Source organism: Tamandua tetradactyla, chromosome 11, assembly GCF_023851605.1.
Source record: "Tamandua tetradactyla isolate mTamTet1 chromosome 11, mTamTet1.pri, whole genome shotgun sequence".
Classification (NCBI taxonomy): domain Eukaryota; kingdom Metazoa; phylum Chordata; class Mammalia; order Pilosa; family Myrmecophagidae; genus Tamandua; species Tamandua tetradactyla.
In genome coordinates this window covers 41,906,036-41,922,899 of record NC_135337.1, presented here as the reverse complement: position 1 = coordinate 41,922,899, position 16,864 = coordinate 41,906,036, and the positions used below count along the sequence as shown (strand labels likewise).

Genomic DNA, 16,864 nt, shown 5'->3' with positions numbered 1-16,864 from the left:
TTCACCCTTGTCATGCAGTGGAGATGGAAGCACCTAAGATTTCATCTGAATGCATGAATATGTGGACAGACAGAAATATGGCCTTAAGTGCCTGAAGAAATTAGGAGAAAATACATCCACCGCATTTTCAGAACCCTCTGTGAATGTCAGAAATGTATCTCAGACCAGCTAAGACAAAGAGGGGGAATTACTGGCTCAACTAGCCCAGCTAAGGGAAAGGCAGGGGAAGGGCAGTCTTGCTCTAGCCTGAGGCATATGAACCAGGTGCTCAAATATTATCAGGATTCATATGAAGTTTTATATATTTAGTTATTTTCTCCGTGTGTCTCATTTTTGTTCACATACAAAGGGAGGAGAATAATTGAGGAAAAGAACTAGAAAATTAGGTCCTAAAAATGATCTTTTTCAAAATAATGTTTCTGTCTACAACTCAAAAGCAATCATTTCATCAGTTTAGTGGGAGAAAACTATATATACTTCTAAATATGCCTTAGGTAAAATTTTTATAGAATAATTTTGCTATGAATTAGTTATATTGATGTTATATTCACATCATCATTAGAATTTGTGATTCATTAATCTAATTCATTTAGGAAGTCTTTCCTAATGCCTCAACCAGAAGCACATATTGCGAACACTATTTATACAGTAGTGAACTGATATTGAAAGATGAGTTAGTACTAAGAAAGTTTGGATAGGAGAAATATATCCCCTCTCCAGGACAATGCATTCAAATTATCTGTGGTGAAAAATCAGGTTTTAAGCTTTTTTCCCCAATTTCTTCAAAAGGAAGGAAGGAAGAAGGAAGGAAGGAAGGAAGGAAAAATAACAAGAAAAAGATGTTCAAAATATAAGTCCAAATTATTGCTTTTTTAGAATTAATAGACATATAATTACAATTCAATAAACTTAAGCATAAGATCAAAAGACACATAAGACTAGAAGAAAATTATAAAAACTCTACCAATTGTTCATTTAAAATATGTGTACAGGTGATTGATATAGAGAATCACTATTATACTCATAATTTTTCTTTCCTCAATTGTAAATATCAAATATGTTTTTGCACACTTTCAACCAGCACCCTGTGCATCAATATTTAAAGTTTTTGTGCATGAATAATGAGCTTATTTCTTATCTCCTCATTTATCTAATGTAAATTGGATTAATGAATTGCTAAATTTCAACCTCCATTTCTGTACTTACTTCATTACAGACCATAACAAGCAGTTAAAATATAATAAGAGGCTCTATCTTCCCTACATCCCTTGCTGTGGTGGCAACCCCAACCCCCTTCTCTGGCTCCTCAGTTCAGTGAGCCCTTAAATCCTTCGGGGCTTCTTTTTCCAGTGGTGCAGGCTGGAAACTGCCTCAGGTAGGGAGCCCACCTTATCTTTTACCCCTCTCCCAAGGATACCATTCTTACACTGTCTGTTGTACAATGTCTGAAAACATCTGTTTTGTATTTTTCCCCAGTTTCTTAATTATTGAAGAACAAACAGTAAATTTGGTGCCTCTTAAATCACCTTAACTGGCAGGAGAATTTTTGCATTATTTGCATTACATGTTTTTTAATGTTATAACCTTGTTATTATTTACTTCAAAATAGTTTTATATTTGTTTGATTTGAACTTTGGATTATTAAGAAATGTATTCAATTTCAGTCAGTTGGGATTTTTCTACTTTTATTCTTACTGTTGATTTCTAGACTAATTCCATTCTTATCAAAGAGTAAAGCAATAATTTTCAATCTTTGGATTTTGCTGAGACTTTCTTTATGGCCTCGTATATAGTTAAATTTAATTCATTTCTACTTAAGAATGTATATTCTCTTCTCTGTATATCAATTGGTTCATGTTTAAAAACTTAATTATTCATATCTTCTGATTGTTTTGTCTGCTTGTTCTTTCTTATAGAGAGAAGTGTATTAGATTCTTGTGAATTTCTCCTTTCTCCTTTTTGTTTTATCAATTTGAAGATATGCTATTGGATGAATACAAATTTGTTATTGTGATTATTAACTTGACTCCTATATATTTTAAAATACTTCTGTTTATGTTTGATTGTTTTGTTACCTTGGATTCTACTTGCCTTGTATTAGTACAGCAATGCCAGCTTTTTCTTGCTAGTGTTCCATGTTCATTTCTCCATCATTTCATTTTTAATCACTTTGTGTCCTCATATTTAAAGTGCGACCCTTAAAAGCAATATGTAGCTCTTGTTGTTTACTCTGCCTACCTTCGTCTTTACGCAGAGAACTGAGTCTTTCTATATTTAGTATAATAAATTATATAGCTGAGTTTTTAGCTACCATCCTCCAAGATTCTATTTTTACTCCTGTCTTGTCTTCTTTTGATTTAATCAAGTATTAATATTCTTTCTATTTATTAACTTAGTCATACATTCTGAAAGTATTTTCCAGTAATTACTCTAGAAATTGCAGGATTTATCCTATACTTATTACAAGCTAAATCACATTATAATTTTACTGCTTCTCTGATACTTCTAGAAGCATAGACTGTTTAACTTCATTTACTTCTCTCTACTTCCTTTTCCATTTTGATTGTTTTTCAAATGGGTAAATCTTTTAAGATTTCACTGGTGCATAATATTGGATTAAATATTTGTCTATTACCTAGTTGATAAAAAATAATATAATAGTATTTAATAAGAATATATTCCTTTATATCAGAAATTGAGTTTATAAGTGGCCTTTTGTCATCTGTCATAAATGTCATCAAGATTTATCCTTTGCCCATGTGACAAAATTAGTTATGCTAATCTATTTTCGAATAATGAATAACCCTTGAAGTCTTACAGAGAGCATCCATAAAAGAAATTCTCAGGAGTTTGCTGTGTCCTTTTTGTTTTATTTTGTTTATTTAATGTTTGTTTGTTAGGAATTTGTACTTGCTTCATAGTGTTTCATAAAATGAATTGGGAAGTTTCTTTTTCTTTCCTGTGCCTTGGGAGAGAATTTTAAATATGTGTCTTTTAAAAGTTTATACAAACTCTCCTATGAAGCTATCTAAGTCATGAAACAATTCAAAGAATTTCTTTCTTCAATACAATAATTTAACTTTATAACAAAAAATTCCGATTTCATCGAGTTAATTTCATGAGCACAATTTCATGCACATAATCTGAAAAAGAACTTTCCTGTCTGAGGTTATATCCTTTTATATGCCTCAGGTTGTGGCTTACTATTTTCACACATTTCCCCATGAACATCTTTTAGCGGCATGTCTATTTCATTGAATTGTCAAATAACTAGCTTTATATATCTTTTTATTTGTCATTCCTTATTTATTAAATTCCATTATCATTTTTGTAATTTCTTTTCTACTGTTTTTTGGGAGGATTATTTCAATGCAATTTTACTATCTCTGTGTAGTGGTATTGCTACAAAACAAATAACTGCAAATTTAGCAGATTAGAACAATGTTCATTTATTAGTTCCCAGCTCTGGAGGTGAGACATTTGGCATAATATTGCTAGGTTTTCTGCTCAGGATATCATAAGACTGAAATAAAAATGACAGCCTCTTCTGGAAGGTCTGGAGGAAAACCTGCTTTGCAAGCTCATTCTTGTTTGCAGAATTCAGGTCCTTGCTATTAGAAGACTGAGCTCCCTGTGCCCTTGCTGACTGTCCTGTGTTGACTGCTTTCAAACTCTCCAGATTACCCACATGCCTTGCCATGCAGTCTTTCCACCTTAAAGGGCCCTTAAGGAACCCTTCTCAGGCTTTGAATCTCCAACCTCTAGAAAAGATGTAAGGAGATCATGTGATAGGTCAGGCCCTGTAGGGTAACATAACATCTTTAGGTCAACTGGTTTGGGACCTTAATTAGACTTGTGAAACTTCACAGCAACACCTAAATCGGTGCTTTATTGAGTAACTGGGAGAAGAAGCATAGATACCAGCGGGGCAGAAATCTTCAGGGCCACAGAATATTCTGCCTGCCATATCTCTATGAGTCGAAGATTTGGTTCATTTATTTTTTATCTTTCCTATTTTGCAAGCCTAAGTGTTCCAGAAGATATACATGTTTGTGTTCTCTATGTTTGGGTATGTTCTGACTTGGATAGATGCTATCCCCTTTGATTCAAGAATTACTTAGGCCATTATTTTAGGTTCCTATGTGGTTTCATATGTTCCATAATAAAATCTTTTGTATTAAAGTAAATTTATTTTTGTTTCACTGAGATAAAATAAAGTAGATTGATGGTCTATTCCTGTTCTTTTGAGAATTTTTGGAGGCGTAAGATAAAATCAATATTTATAAATGTCCTGAAATTTAAAAGATGTATATGTTTTCTACCTGTGAGCTACAATATTAATTCTGATATTTAATTTCTCAATTTCTTTATTTACTTTTCAATTATTTTATCATTGTAGAGAAAGTTCCAAATAATAATTATGTTTATCCCATTTATCTTTTTTATTTTGAAAAGCTTTGTTTAATATAGTTCAGACACATATTATTTGCCTCATAAATGTTTTGACCATTAAATCCTCATGTTGTATTATACCTTTCATCCTTATATAATCTGTGACAATATGATAAATTAAAAATTGCTACGATGATTATAAGAATGTTTGTCATTTATATAATATTGATAATTGCCACTACTTCTTTTAATTTAAATTTTCCTCATATCACATTCTTTTTATTGTGTTTGTATTATTTAGTTTGGGGTTTTTACCTATTATAGATGTTTTTTGTTTTATATTCTAAATTCAGAATTTTTAAATAGAGAGGTTTAACTAATGTATCTTAATTTGTTCTTACTTCTGTTACTCTAATATAAATCTATGCTTTTAAACATTGACATTATGCCCCCATCTCCAATTTGCTGCTTCTGTATATTACTCAAGGTTTTTTAGTGTTTTCTCTTTAGTGATTTGAGAATTGTGTATCCCACCAGTGATCACCTTTAAATTTTGGTCATACACATATATTTACATGCATTCATATATTAAAATCTCATTTTCCCTAGCAATAGAGAATGATCTTTTTAGTATTAGAAACCTGATAACCTTTATTTCCTCACATAATATTCTGATTCTTCCTATTTTTGAGGGTTGAAGTCAAATAGCTTATAAATGAAGGCTCTTATTAGCCAACATATCTCTCTTTCTTGCTTCCAATCTCCTATTCCCCCTTACTTTGGCTACGAAAATATATTTTATTGTTTAACCCTGAATGCATTCACATATGTTGATACCCAAATTTGAATGCTTTTACATCTCTTACTTATCTGATAAATTCTATTTATCTTCAGCATTCAGTTCAAGCCATCATATCCTCTGGCAATATTTCCCTAGTCACCCTCACACAAAATCTGATTTAAAAATTCCTCTCCTTACCTGAAGTGACACTGTATAGATTCCCTCTCATGGCACCTACTACCCAGCCACCTGATGATTAGTTTATTAATTCATCTTCTCCACTGCAACTTGTGCTCAGTAAAGCACAGGAGCCAAATCTTTAGCTTTGAATTCTCAGCACCTCTGTTAGCTCTTGACATATTCATTTAATGAATGAAGTATTTTAGAAAAACTTGCACCAGAATTTGCCCAATTTTTGGCCAAAAATCTCAATCTTCATTTGTAAAATACATAATATATTTTCTAATTTACTCTGATGTAAAGGAAGAAAATGTGTAAAACCATGGAGAGCATTGTTAGGGAAGTCAAAAACATCTGTTGAGTGACCACTGCCCGGATCTCACCTACCCCAACCCCTTCTCTGGGAACGTCACCCGCACATACTAAGTAGCCAACCTCCAGGCATATTCTACCACCACCTCCATTTCCACTATCATTCTACAACCTAGGGGAGATGTCAAGGTTAAAGAAAAGGCCCAGAAAGATCTTTAACCCAGAAACCTTGCATAAGCAGTCCCAGATGCTTATAGAACAGGAATTCTCAGTGGCAAGGTTTCCACCCCCTGAGATGGATAAACACCACACCCAAACAGTGTGAATTGATCTCTCTTCTCCACTGCAGATTGGAGCGTGTGAAGCCACTGTCTACTAACCCTGAACCAAGAAGTTTTCAACTCCTCCTGTAGACCTTGATGGGACTTCTTACCCTCCTCTTTTGGACTGTTGTGCTGGGTAAGGGATGAAAAGATTAGTTACCTTTTCTGGACTTTTAAACTGTGCATGTAATAAAGGGATCATTTGCTAGAAGTTTTTGCTGTGCCCTGAATCTGTGTTTCTACAACACACTGCTGTAGCAACTTGCTCCACAAGCATAATAATGCAAATGAAGAAAAATTACCCTTTCAAAAATTCAAGACATTATAATTGAAGATATATTACTGTTTATCAATAATTTGTTTATCTATTAATTCAACTAATGTATTTGGCACTACTATAACCACAAACTATATTGAGGATTGGAATAAAGAGATAAACAAGAGAGCAGGCTAAAGAGACAAAGTCGTAACCACCACATATGATGAGCATTGTAGAGATGATTGTATGGGAGTCTATGGGAGCACAGAAGAGGGTCACTTACCTTGGACCTGGGATGGATAAGGATTATATGATGGAAGTGACATCATGAAGGAAAACTAAATGATTAATAAGAGCTTGTGACTAGAGAATTTGAATGGGAGAAAATAGAGACTGGAGAGATAAATTGGAAACTTATTCAGAGTCTGAACTTTATCTAGACTGCAATGTGTTGCCATTGAAGAGATTTTAACATGAGCATGCAATAATTAGATTTCCTTTCTGGAATGATTAATCTGGTTATTATTGAGAGGAAAATAATCTAAAGATAGACAAGGCCAGATGGCATCATGATGGTGAAAATTTCTGGGAAATTTAAGTGATAAATAGATGGGTATGAGAGAAAGAAAAATCCAAGATGATTCTTTGGTTTCTTGCTTGTTCAACTGGGTAGAGGTCCTTGTGCCATTCACAGATGTAGAAAAGATAGAAAGAAAGCAAATTTGAGAATGGGAAGAGAAAACAAGTTCAGTTTGGGACTTGGGATATCCACAACATATGCAATTGAAGACCTCAAGTTGAGAAATTGACAGGCACATCTGGACTTAAGCATGGGCCATAAAAAGAGAATGAAGGATTGTCAGTCAATCTCTGTTACTGAAGCAGGAGATCAGCAATGCAGCATTGGATACATTCCCCCCAAAAGTGGAGAGTTGATATTTCAGAAGTGTTACCAAAACAATAGATATTTTCTTGTTGAAAACCTTCACTGATGTTTATACTGTACTTTTTCTCTCTGGTGATAGAAAGCTTTTAGAAATATAACATTTCTTTTTAGTGAGTATGTCACTTTTTTGGAAATACAAGCACATTTATGCACTCTAGATTCTTCAAAATAGGTCTCTGGGATCCCATGCTTTATGGATGGCGTCTGAGACTTTTGAAGAATCTAGAATGCATAAACTTGCTTGAATTTCCAAAAAAGTGACATGCTTACTAAAAAGCAACAAAGTGGTTATCAATGCAGTTAGAGCCAATGCCTCTTTTTATAATAAATAATGTATAATCTTCCCTCGCCTAGGCACAAAATTTAAAAATATATAATGCCACAAATTTAACATAAAGCTGAAATAAAGGTAAGTTATAGTAAAATTTGTATTTCTATATATGAATGTTCAAATATAACAACACTGGAAGACATAATTAAATAATCGAATGCTTAATCCCTTAGAAGTAACCACTACAAAACTACAGCTATAAATGAAGGGTGCTTAAACTCCAGAAAGGCAAAGATTGATTATTTTGTTCACTGCTGTATCCCACCTTCAAGAAAATAATTAGGAAGGAAAAGGCATCTTGACAATATATCAAGATCTTAAAATCACATACTCATATGTGTTAAAATAATATTTCTATATTGCATGTTTGTGAAAAGAAGTCAGTTATGGGTATGAGAGGTCATTTGTAAGGAATATACAATAAGCACAAATTATTGACATTTTCTGGAAAGGTAAGAATTAGTTGCACAACACAAATTCAGTTGCACAACTGAATATCATAAATTGATCTTTCAGTTTTATGCCAGTGGTACTCCAAAAATGTCCATAATGGTTTCAACTTTATTCTGATCCAAAAATCCTGACACTCTTTAGAATTTTTCTTAGGGATATGGCTTGCTTTACTTCACTTGAGAGAAAAAATCGTGTGTGTGAGTATGAATGTGCATTTGAGAGGATGCAACCACTGTTCACCAATAGGAGCAATTTGGGACCCAATCTGGTAAGAAATGCATGAAATGAGTCATCCTGATCCCTTTTGGGGTGTTCCTCACCAGGGAGAAACTTTTATGCCAAAAGAAGTGATTTCTTGGCTTTTTAGCTTTAAATGTTCCCCATCCTGCTTAAGTGGCTGTATTCAAATTAAGTTTAAATATGCCAGAACTTGTAGGAGCATTAGCAGTCAAATGGACCAGGGTTTCCCATTTTTCAGTGTGTATCTGCATAGTAGATGGCGCATGTGTGTACTTATGTGTGGGTCCCTGCTGTGTATTCCAGATCTTTTCAGGCCATAAAAAGGCACACATTTATCTGGTTTACTTAATATTTACAGCTGGTCAATAAGTCCCCTCTATTAAAATTAAGTGGATTTTTTTTCTTCTTAAAATCAATGTATACTTGTTCTACAAAATTTGAATTTTTTTTTTGTTTTTTGATTTAGTTTAAAAGTATTACCCATATTCTCACCACCTGATAGTAATCAAGTGTTTTTTATATTTACATTTCTGTTTGTTTGTCATATTTGTATATTTGCTTCTAAAATTGAATATACAACTTTAAAGCCTTCCCTTTTACCGATGAAAATAACATACCCTTTTTATAGGGGCTCACACCTATTTAACAGTATTTAGAGGCTTCATAAAAGCTCATTGAATTTATATACTATACATTATCTAATCCTATGCTTATAACATTTCAGTTGTTTAATTTTTCATTAATAAGAATAATTCTGCCATCAGTATTTGTGCTTGTCTTATCTTTTTTGCTTTATTTCAGAATTTAGGATTAATTTCCTTGATAGATTTCCAGAAAGAATTACTAGAACAAGTTGCATATGTGTTCCAAATTTTCATAATTGTCCCAGATTGTTTCAGAGAGCATTTTAACACATTATACTTTACCACAAGTTTCTCATTCTATACTCTAATTTAAGATTTGAATCTCATTCTGGTTGCTTTTTTAACACTAATGAGATGGAATATTTCTCACATGCTTATTAACCATTTTTATCCCCTCTTTTGCTCAACATTATGTCATAGCTATAGGCCATTTATCTAGTGGGATTACAGGGTTTTTTAAACTGCTTTGTGAAATCTTCATATATTTATGGCACTAATATCCATGAGTTTTTTAATGGTATTATTTAACTTTCTTTTCTTCTTTGAAGAAAGTTCTATTTTTATGTACCAAGAATCTATTTTATTGTAATGTATTCAAATTTAGAAAAATCTCATCTCAACTGATACAATGAATTATTTTTCATTTCTCCCCAAATTCATATTAATTTTTTTGCATTTCATATTTTATCTTGTTATTATCTATAAGTATATTAATTTATTATTTTCTAAGTGGCAAACTGTTAGCAAAAACAGTTTTATTAAGTAATCATCCTTTGTTCACTGAGTTGTGATGCCTGTAATGTAGTGTTTCTAAAAGTAGAGAGGCTTTAACTCTCATATATATTCTATGTTATTAATCTATGGTCTATCTAATTGTATTAGTAGCATCCTTATTTAAATATTATAGTTTCGAAACATATTTAACATCTGATAGGTATTGTTCTCTCCACTAATTTTATTTAAAATACCTTTGCTCCTATGTTTTAACATACAAATTTTTAAATCATAATTTCAAGAGTCCCCCAAATTATTTCATTTTAAATTTGGAATCAAATTACTTTAAACAAAGAAAATAATTAGGAAGGCATCTTAAATATGTTTTACCTATTCAATTTCTTAAGTCTTCTTTAATTGTCTGTTTGATAGCCTTCTTCAAATATATACTACATTTATTTATTGAGTTTATTCCTGGATATTTTCCTAATGCAAATGGGAATGAAGTCATAGGCAAAATAACTGTAAATATACTACTTGGATAAAAGCTCCAATTTCAAGACATTGCCGACTTATATTTAAATTGCATTAGGAGAACTGTAAAAGTTTTGAAGACAAACATTTCCCCACATGTCATTTGATCACATTGCTCCTGCTGAGCCCTCTGGTGATTGTTCACATTGTCAACATAAAGAATCTCTCACGGATAGCCCCAGATCGAGAAAATGTCTTCCTTCATAGATCTCAATGTTGTAGAATGGGGAAGATAGAGAAAGCTGATTTAATTAATGACCCTCATAATGCTGAAGCAGAGGTAAAAGAGGAGAGAGTAAAAGTGTCGTCACTGGTTCTCATCCAGTGTGGGATGAGAACCCACGAGCTTTCCCTTCCTCGTCTTATCCTCCCCACGAGCTCCAACTACCATAGTAACGCAGCTGATGGCCAGATAGGAATTTCTAGTCTAGATTCTCTCCTGAGCTATAAACTTAGATATGACTTCACCTGGACAAACTCATTTTGTCCAAAACTGAACTCACAATGATTTTTGCTCAAATAGGTTACTTCTTTTGTATTCCATGTGAGACATGACCCTACCATCCATGTAGCTGCTCATGACTGAAAGAGGTCATCTTTAACTCCTCTGTAGTGTACTTTCATTTCCCAGAGGATACCATCTCCAAGCCTCTTTAGCATCTCTTTAGTGTGTAACCTTTCTGCTACTGCCTTAGTTAAGGACCCCATCTTCTCTCTGCTTGGCCTGAGCTGTGGCTTCCCCATACTTCCTTTTCTTTGTCTGGCACCATCACGACCCATCCCTTGCAATTTAGGTAGAAGGAAATTTCTAAGAAACAACTGGCTTTTTTTTTTTACATGGGCAGGCACTGGGAATAGAACCCAGGTCTCCGGCATGGCAGGCAAGAACTCTGCCACTGAGCCACCATTGTCCACCACAAACTGGCTTTTTTCTTTCTCCTCGAACGCTTCAATGGCTCATCATCACCCTAAGGTGATGTACTGGAATATATTTTATCCTACATATTAGTCAACACATGTTTCTTTTCTTAGCATCAACTAAGTGATGCTCTCTTAATCAAAAACATTTACTTTGCTCATTAGTAAGATTGATATAGGATGAATGAAAATAGTCAATACTTAGGCTTTTGCAAATCAAATTGGGAAACCTGAGGGAATCATTAGAGAGTTTAAACTAAAACAACAGAACTGGAAAAAAAATTAAAAGGAGACTACTCCAACACCACCATCCCTTATTCCAAGTGAGAAGAGGTAAGACTATTACAAAGGCTGAAGACAGCATGGGAAAATGAAGAGAAGTGACTTTCTAGAAAAATTTATATGCTGGAGAGGAGGAAATGTACAGTGGTTGAGAAGAACCAGAGGACAGCCTGAAGCGAAAGTAGGGGACACTTTTGGTGGCCAGTCCAGGGGCTGTATCGGGTTGTAGAGTGGTTACTCACACTGGCTGCTTCTTTTTACCCTGTCTGCAGTTGGCATTCCTTCAACAGTTGGCTTCATGTCACCTGTGGTTCATTGGAAAAAGTGACACTCATGTCCCAACACTCGGCTTATTTTTATTACTATTATTATTATTAAGGCAGTGGGTTTACAGACCAATCGTTCATAAAATACAGGATTCCCAATATACCACCCTATTTTTAACAACTTGAATTAGTATGGTATATTTGTTACAGTTGACGAAAGCACATTTTTATCATTGTACAATTAACTATAGCTCATAGTTTAACTTAGGGTTCATGGTTTGTGTAGTGCAGTTCATGGATTTTTTAATAAAATTTTTGTTCTATTTCCTTATATACACTCTAACATTTCCCCCTTTTCACCACGTTCAGATATATATATATATTTCAGTGCTGTTAATTACATTGTATATATTCCACCTGGTATAATTATTCCCAAGTCCCTTCTGATGGTCCAAGTCATTTAGAAGACCAAGAAACAGAGACTAGGTTATCTTAACACGTGAAAGAGCCTTATGTGGAAGGGAAAGCCTCAACGTTAGTCCTTAGCAGGGACTGCATTGTGATTAAACCACTTCTGTGACATATGCATGAGTTTCCAGTGTTACCTGTGACCCTCATGCTTCAACCATGTGTTTTTAAAGTTACCTCTAGATATTCCAGATGATGCAAAATCTTCTATGACTTCACCAATGCTCTTCCCTCTACCAAGAAACTCATTCGCACCCCACGTAACTTCCAAGTAAATATATTAATCTTGAAATGCCAATTCTTGTAAAAGGTGTTTTTCTCTTCTTTGTCACATACATGTAAATAGAAAAGTGCAACAATGTTTGGGTATTTTCTCTGCCCAACTCCACTTCTCTCAATTGATAGAGAATAGGAATTATAGCTCATGCATCTTTCTATTGCCAACAACTAGCATGTCACTTAACATTTAGTGAATGTTTGTAAATGTCAGTTGACATTCTTAACAGCCAGCTTCAGGCTTCAATTCAGAGACTTAAATTGTTCCTGAATAATCAGTGCCATCTTTACTACTCCTTAGACAATTCTATATTTCCCTCAATTCATCTCTGCCTCATTTTTTAACTTTTATCTCCAATTCTGTTCCAATTATGAAATTCCCCAAACTAGAATTACTTTGCTGGCTAGTAGTCCATAGGCCTCAAAGGAACTTGGTGCTGCTGAGGATAGAAATAAGTGCAAACTTGGTACCAGGGTTGAGTAAGTGGATTTATGGAACCAAGCACCTACCTAGATTCCAGTAAGATCAGATTTACATACATACAAGCACACACTTAAAGTGTTAATGCTTTCTGCTGTGGGCAAATTTTAGACTTTTTTGAGGAAATTCAGATTCTTTAAAACCTTTTAGATGGCTGAATAAACAATTTTGGATACTTGAATTTAAAATTTTTCAACCAAGTGCTGTTTCTGCCTTCATTTTTTTTTTTTCTTTTCAAATCCATCAAGTCCCCAGTACCTAAATATTTCAGAAGCATCTTCTAATGGGCAACACTGTTTGGTTTCTGTAGCTCATCATAACTTTAGGTAATTACACATTTCATTTCTGATGGACCACATTTAAAGGTGTTGGCAAGTTAGTTTCAGCCTTCATCTTTCCCAGTATGGAGCTGTTGATTAAGAAAAATAGACATAGTTTTAAATAAGACACTTTCCAAATGCAACTATTGATAGATATAGGGAGCATAGATAAGTTGATTAACAAATGTCTAAAAGTTACATTTTCAATTCTATGATTTTCTAGTTGAATACAATTAATTCTACATTCAACCCCAAATTTAAGTATTTTGGTTTAATCAGCATGCATTGTTAGTGAAAGGTTTGTAATCTTTAAACTTAGGAAGCCTCTTATTTCAACTCAATTCAAATTTATGGCATCTGAAGCACAATATTTTCAGTTGTTCAATTCTATATATTTTACAGCTCTGTAATTTAAGCAATAGTGAAAGAATACTTAAAGAGAAAATCTATTTTCCAGTTACCATAGTAAGACAGGCATATTTCCCTACTCTTAAAATTATGTGAAGAATTTGTATATTTTGAGTAGACTGTAAAGCATTAAAGTCTCCAAATCCAAGGTATCTCTAAGACTTGGTAGAGTAAAATTTCTTTTTACAATGGCCACAGTACTTACAAGTAAGTATTGCTCAATGTGGAACACACAAGCATCATCTTCATTTACGTTCTTAATGTTCTTAAACACCCTAGAATTAGGGAGGAAGACCATGGACATTACTAAAGTCAAATATCTAGGATGGGTTTATATATTCTTAAAGATTTTCCTATCTGCTGTTCCATTTTGCTGGGCTGGGCATTATGATATAAACCTTGCAATAAGGTCAAACAAATCTATTTCTATGACAACTACTTCCAGAGTTTATTGTTGTCTGCTGCCATGTGCATCTCTCAATCTTTTTAAGGTAGTTTATAAGGGTAGAAAGAAAAGTTGTGAGACTTTAGGAGACAGAGAATAGAAGTTACAATAAGATTCTAAAAGGCTGTAGGACAGCCAAATATTATTACATTCTGGATTAAAAGAAATGATTTAACAGGATTAACTTGAAATGCATCTACAAAATGATGCTTTTAGAAATATTCACTTATTTAGCCTAATTATGTATTTAGAATTGGTGAATAAATACAGTATTGCTTCTTCAGGTATATACATAACAAAGATAGGTAATTGTTAGGTTTAAGAATTTATTATCCTAGTAAAGCTCTTAGTACATAGGTAATTCCATAGCATGTATTATCCTGCATCCCATAGACAAGGTGTAATGTGGTCAAGGATGATGGATGGACTTTCATTCATTGCCTGAGATATTCAGATGAAGTTTGTGCAGAGACTTGAAAGAAATGCAGAAATTTACTATAGGAGAGAGTGATTTTTAGACATTATGACTCATGCAAATGTACTTTGGTATGAAATATCATGTAAAAAAAAACCAAGTAAACTGCAGAGCAGTACTCTGTTAAGCACTTAGTTTAATTTCAACATTTATGTTTTTCATGAAATTTCCCTACTATACTTCTAAAACACAATTTCTATTTTAAATGATGTTATATAAACATCATAACAAGGCAAAATTTGGCATTAAAAGTATGAGTCATATAATCACAAAGGCAATGCATAAGAGGATTTGATATGAGCATTTTGTACATATTTCAGTTATTAACATATACAAAAATTGAATACTCAAAACTGATTACTTTATTCGAAATAGCATACCTGGAGTTATCTTTTAGTCAATTAGTATGTACCTGTCAGCCAGTTTTTACATATCATTGAGAAACTAATTCCCCAACTATTTAGAAAGTTCAAATGGAAGACCTAAATGTTTCATACTTAGCAGGGGTAATAAATTATCCAACATATTTCAACCAGGTCAGAATCCATTGCTATACATTTTAAAGACTGAGACTTAAAATCTCCATTAGGGAAATATAAAACTATTCAAAGTCAAGCCTCTGAATGAGACAAAGGATAAAAAGAAAATAGATGAAGTAATGCAATAGCCAGCTGAGGAAGAAACGATGCCAAGTAGCTATGATACAACAGCATGAAGCAAAGTGGTTTCATTAATACACTACAAAGTACCAGAATGCTGCACAAGACTAGACTTGGTTTCCAAACCAAACACAACCAGAGTTTGCCACTATTGATTTTAAGTAGCAGCTGCCTAATTACTAGAAAGCAGATACTTGAGCAGTTGTTGAGATTTACAAATGCAAATAAGTTTCATCACAAATGTATCTGTTTCACAGTTACTATAGCTTTTGGTTGAGTTGCACAGCAATTGAGATATTTAGCCATCATCATAATTGAACTTTATAAAGTAATTAGTAGCACCAAACAGGTATATAAATAGTAGTCACTTAGGTAATAGTCAAATTACAATTCTAAAAAGATATAAAAGGTTTTATTAATGCTTTCATTTCACAATTAAAGAAAATCAGATCTATCTAGCCCCCAAATAATTCATTAAAGAATGATAATCTCTTCCAACAAAAACATCTATCTGTGAATATTGATTTAATATCTTATATATGATAAAATAAAAAATGAATTTATTTCTAGTCATTTCTTTGTTGCTGATACAGAAGTCATTAATAGGAATAAAGAACTTGAGAGAATTTAGAGATCATATTAAGCAACTCCCTTAAATGTAACAATCTAAAAATAGTGTTATATTCTGGGTAGTCAGAGTTTCATAGTTGACACTCTCTTCTACTATGAATTATCGATTTTGAAAGATGTATAGTGCCAAGAACATGTTTTAATTAGCATCATGATATATACCGAGCTTAATTTTATCTTATCTCTATTAGTTAACATAAATTTAAAAAAAAACTTAAAATCTTGGTTAACGATACCATCAGTTTTATTGAACATTCAATTAAATTTACTAAATATTTAAGTTGGTTCTATTATATATCAGGAACTGTGCTAGGAAAAGGAATAAAAAAGATGGAGACATATATTTTTCCTGCTTAGAGAACACAGCCTTTCAGGGAGAAGGACAAATAAGAAGCACTGAAAATATATTTTGGTAAGCGTTATGATAGCCATAGGCAGACGGTGCTATGGAGGCTCAAAGGAGAATTCAGTAAAGTTTTTCTAGAGGAAAGGGGTTTTCCTAGTTGGATCCTCCCAGATGTAGGCTTTGAGAAAAAGATTTGAGGATAATTAGTTTCTTTGGGAGATGATCTTGCATACAAGTAGAAGAGTGAGGAAGCGATGCAGGAAAGGGATAGAGTCAATTAAAGGTGCTATCAGGCAACTTTCCACTTGGGTAATTAAGGCTTAATCCCACTGGGGGAAACTGAGAAATGATGTTGAACATGTGTCTCAGATTTATCTCACATGAGGACAGAAAGTACAGAACCATTTATTATATCAATTGCCATCAGTCTTGGTTGGGGTCTGTTCAAAGGGATAGTAATTCTAATGCATGTCTAGTGTGCTGGAAGCAGGATCCAAAAGCCAGAGAAAATTCTCAGACAAAGGGCTGTGGGTGCTATTATTTGGAAATATGGCCAAAAGAAATGACACGGGAAAAGGAAATGCTCCAGGCACTGGCATCATTGAAGTTAATTGAGCTCTTGAATAAAGTGTACAATCATATAATTTGTTGCACTTTACCCCAAAATTCTTTCATTACACTGGGACTTGTACTTTATTGTTCTTCATGTCTCTTGTGCTCTTACCTCCCTCTTTACTTTAGTTAGATCATGAGGTTCATCACCAAAATTATTTATTTATAT

At 33.4% G+C, this 16,864-nt stretch overlaps 1 long non-coding RNA gene across 13 annotated transcripts in view; it reads right to left on the bottom strand.

Annotated features, from left to right (window-relative positions):
• Positions 1-13,913, bottom strand: part of LOC143649492 (uncharacterized) — a 340,610-nt gene extending 326,697 nt beyond the window's left edge. For 6 of the 13 annotated variants that reach the window (XR_013159043.1, XR_013159042.1, XR_013159040.1 and 3 more), the window contains exons 1-5: positions 13,734-13,913; positions 13,059-13,209; positions 12,221-12,366; positions 11,552-11,614; positions 6,046-6,120 (exon numbers count right to left, since the gene is read on the bottom strand). This is a non-coding gene — a long non-coding RNA (uncharacterized LOC143649492). Of the gene's footprint in view, positions 1-3,434; positions 3,762-6,045; positions 6,121-11,415; positions 11,615-12,220; positions 12,367-13,058; positions 13,210-13,733 lie in introns of those variants that run through there. The other 7 variants (XR_013159049.1, XR_013159051.1, XR_013159048.1 and 4 more) reach the window with 4 other exon arrangements.
• Between the last annotated feature and the right edge of the window lie 2,951 nt (positions 13,914-16,864).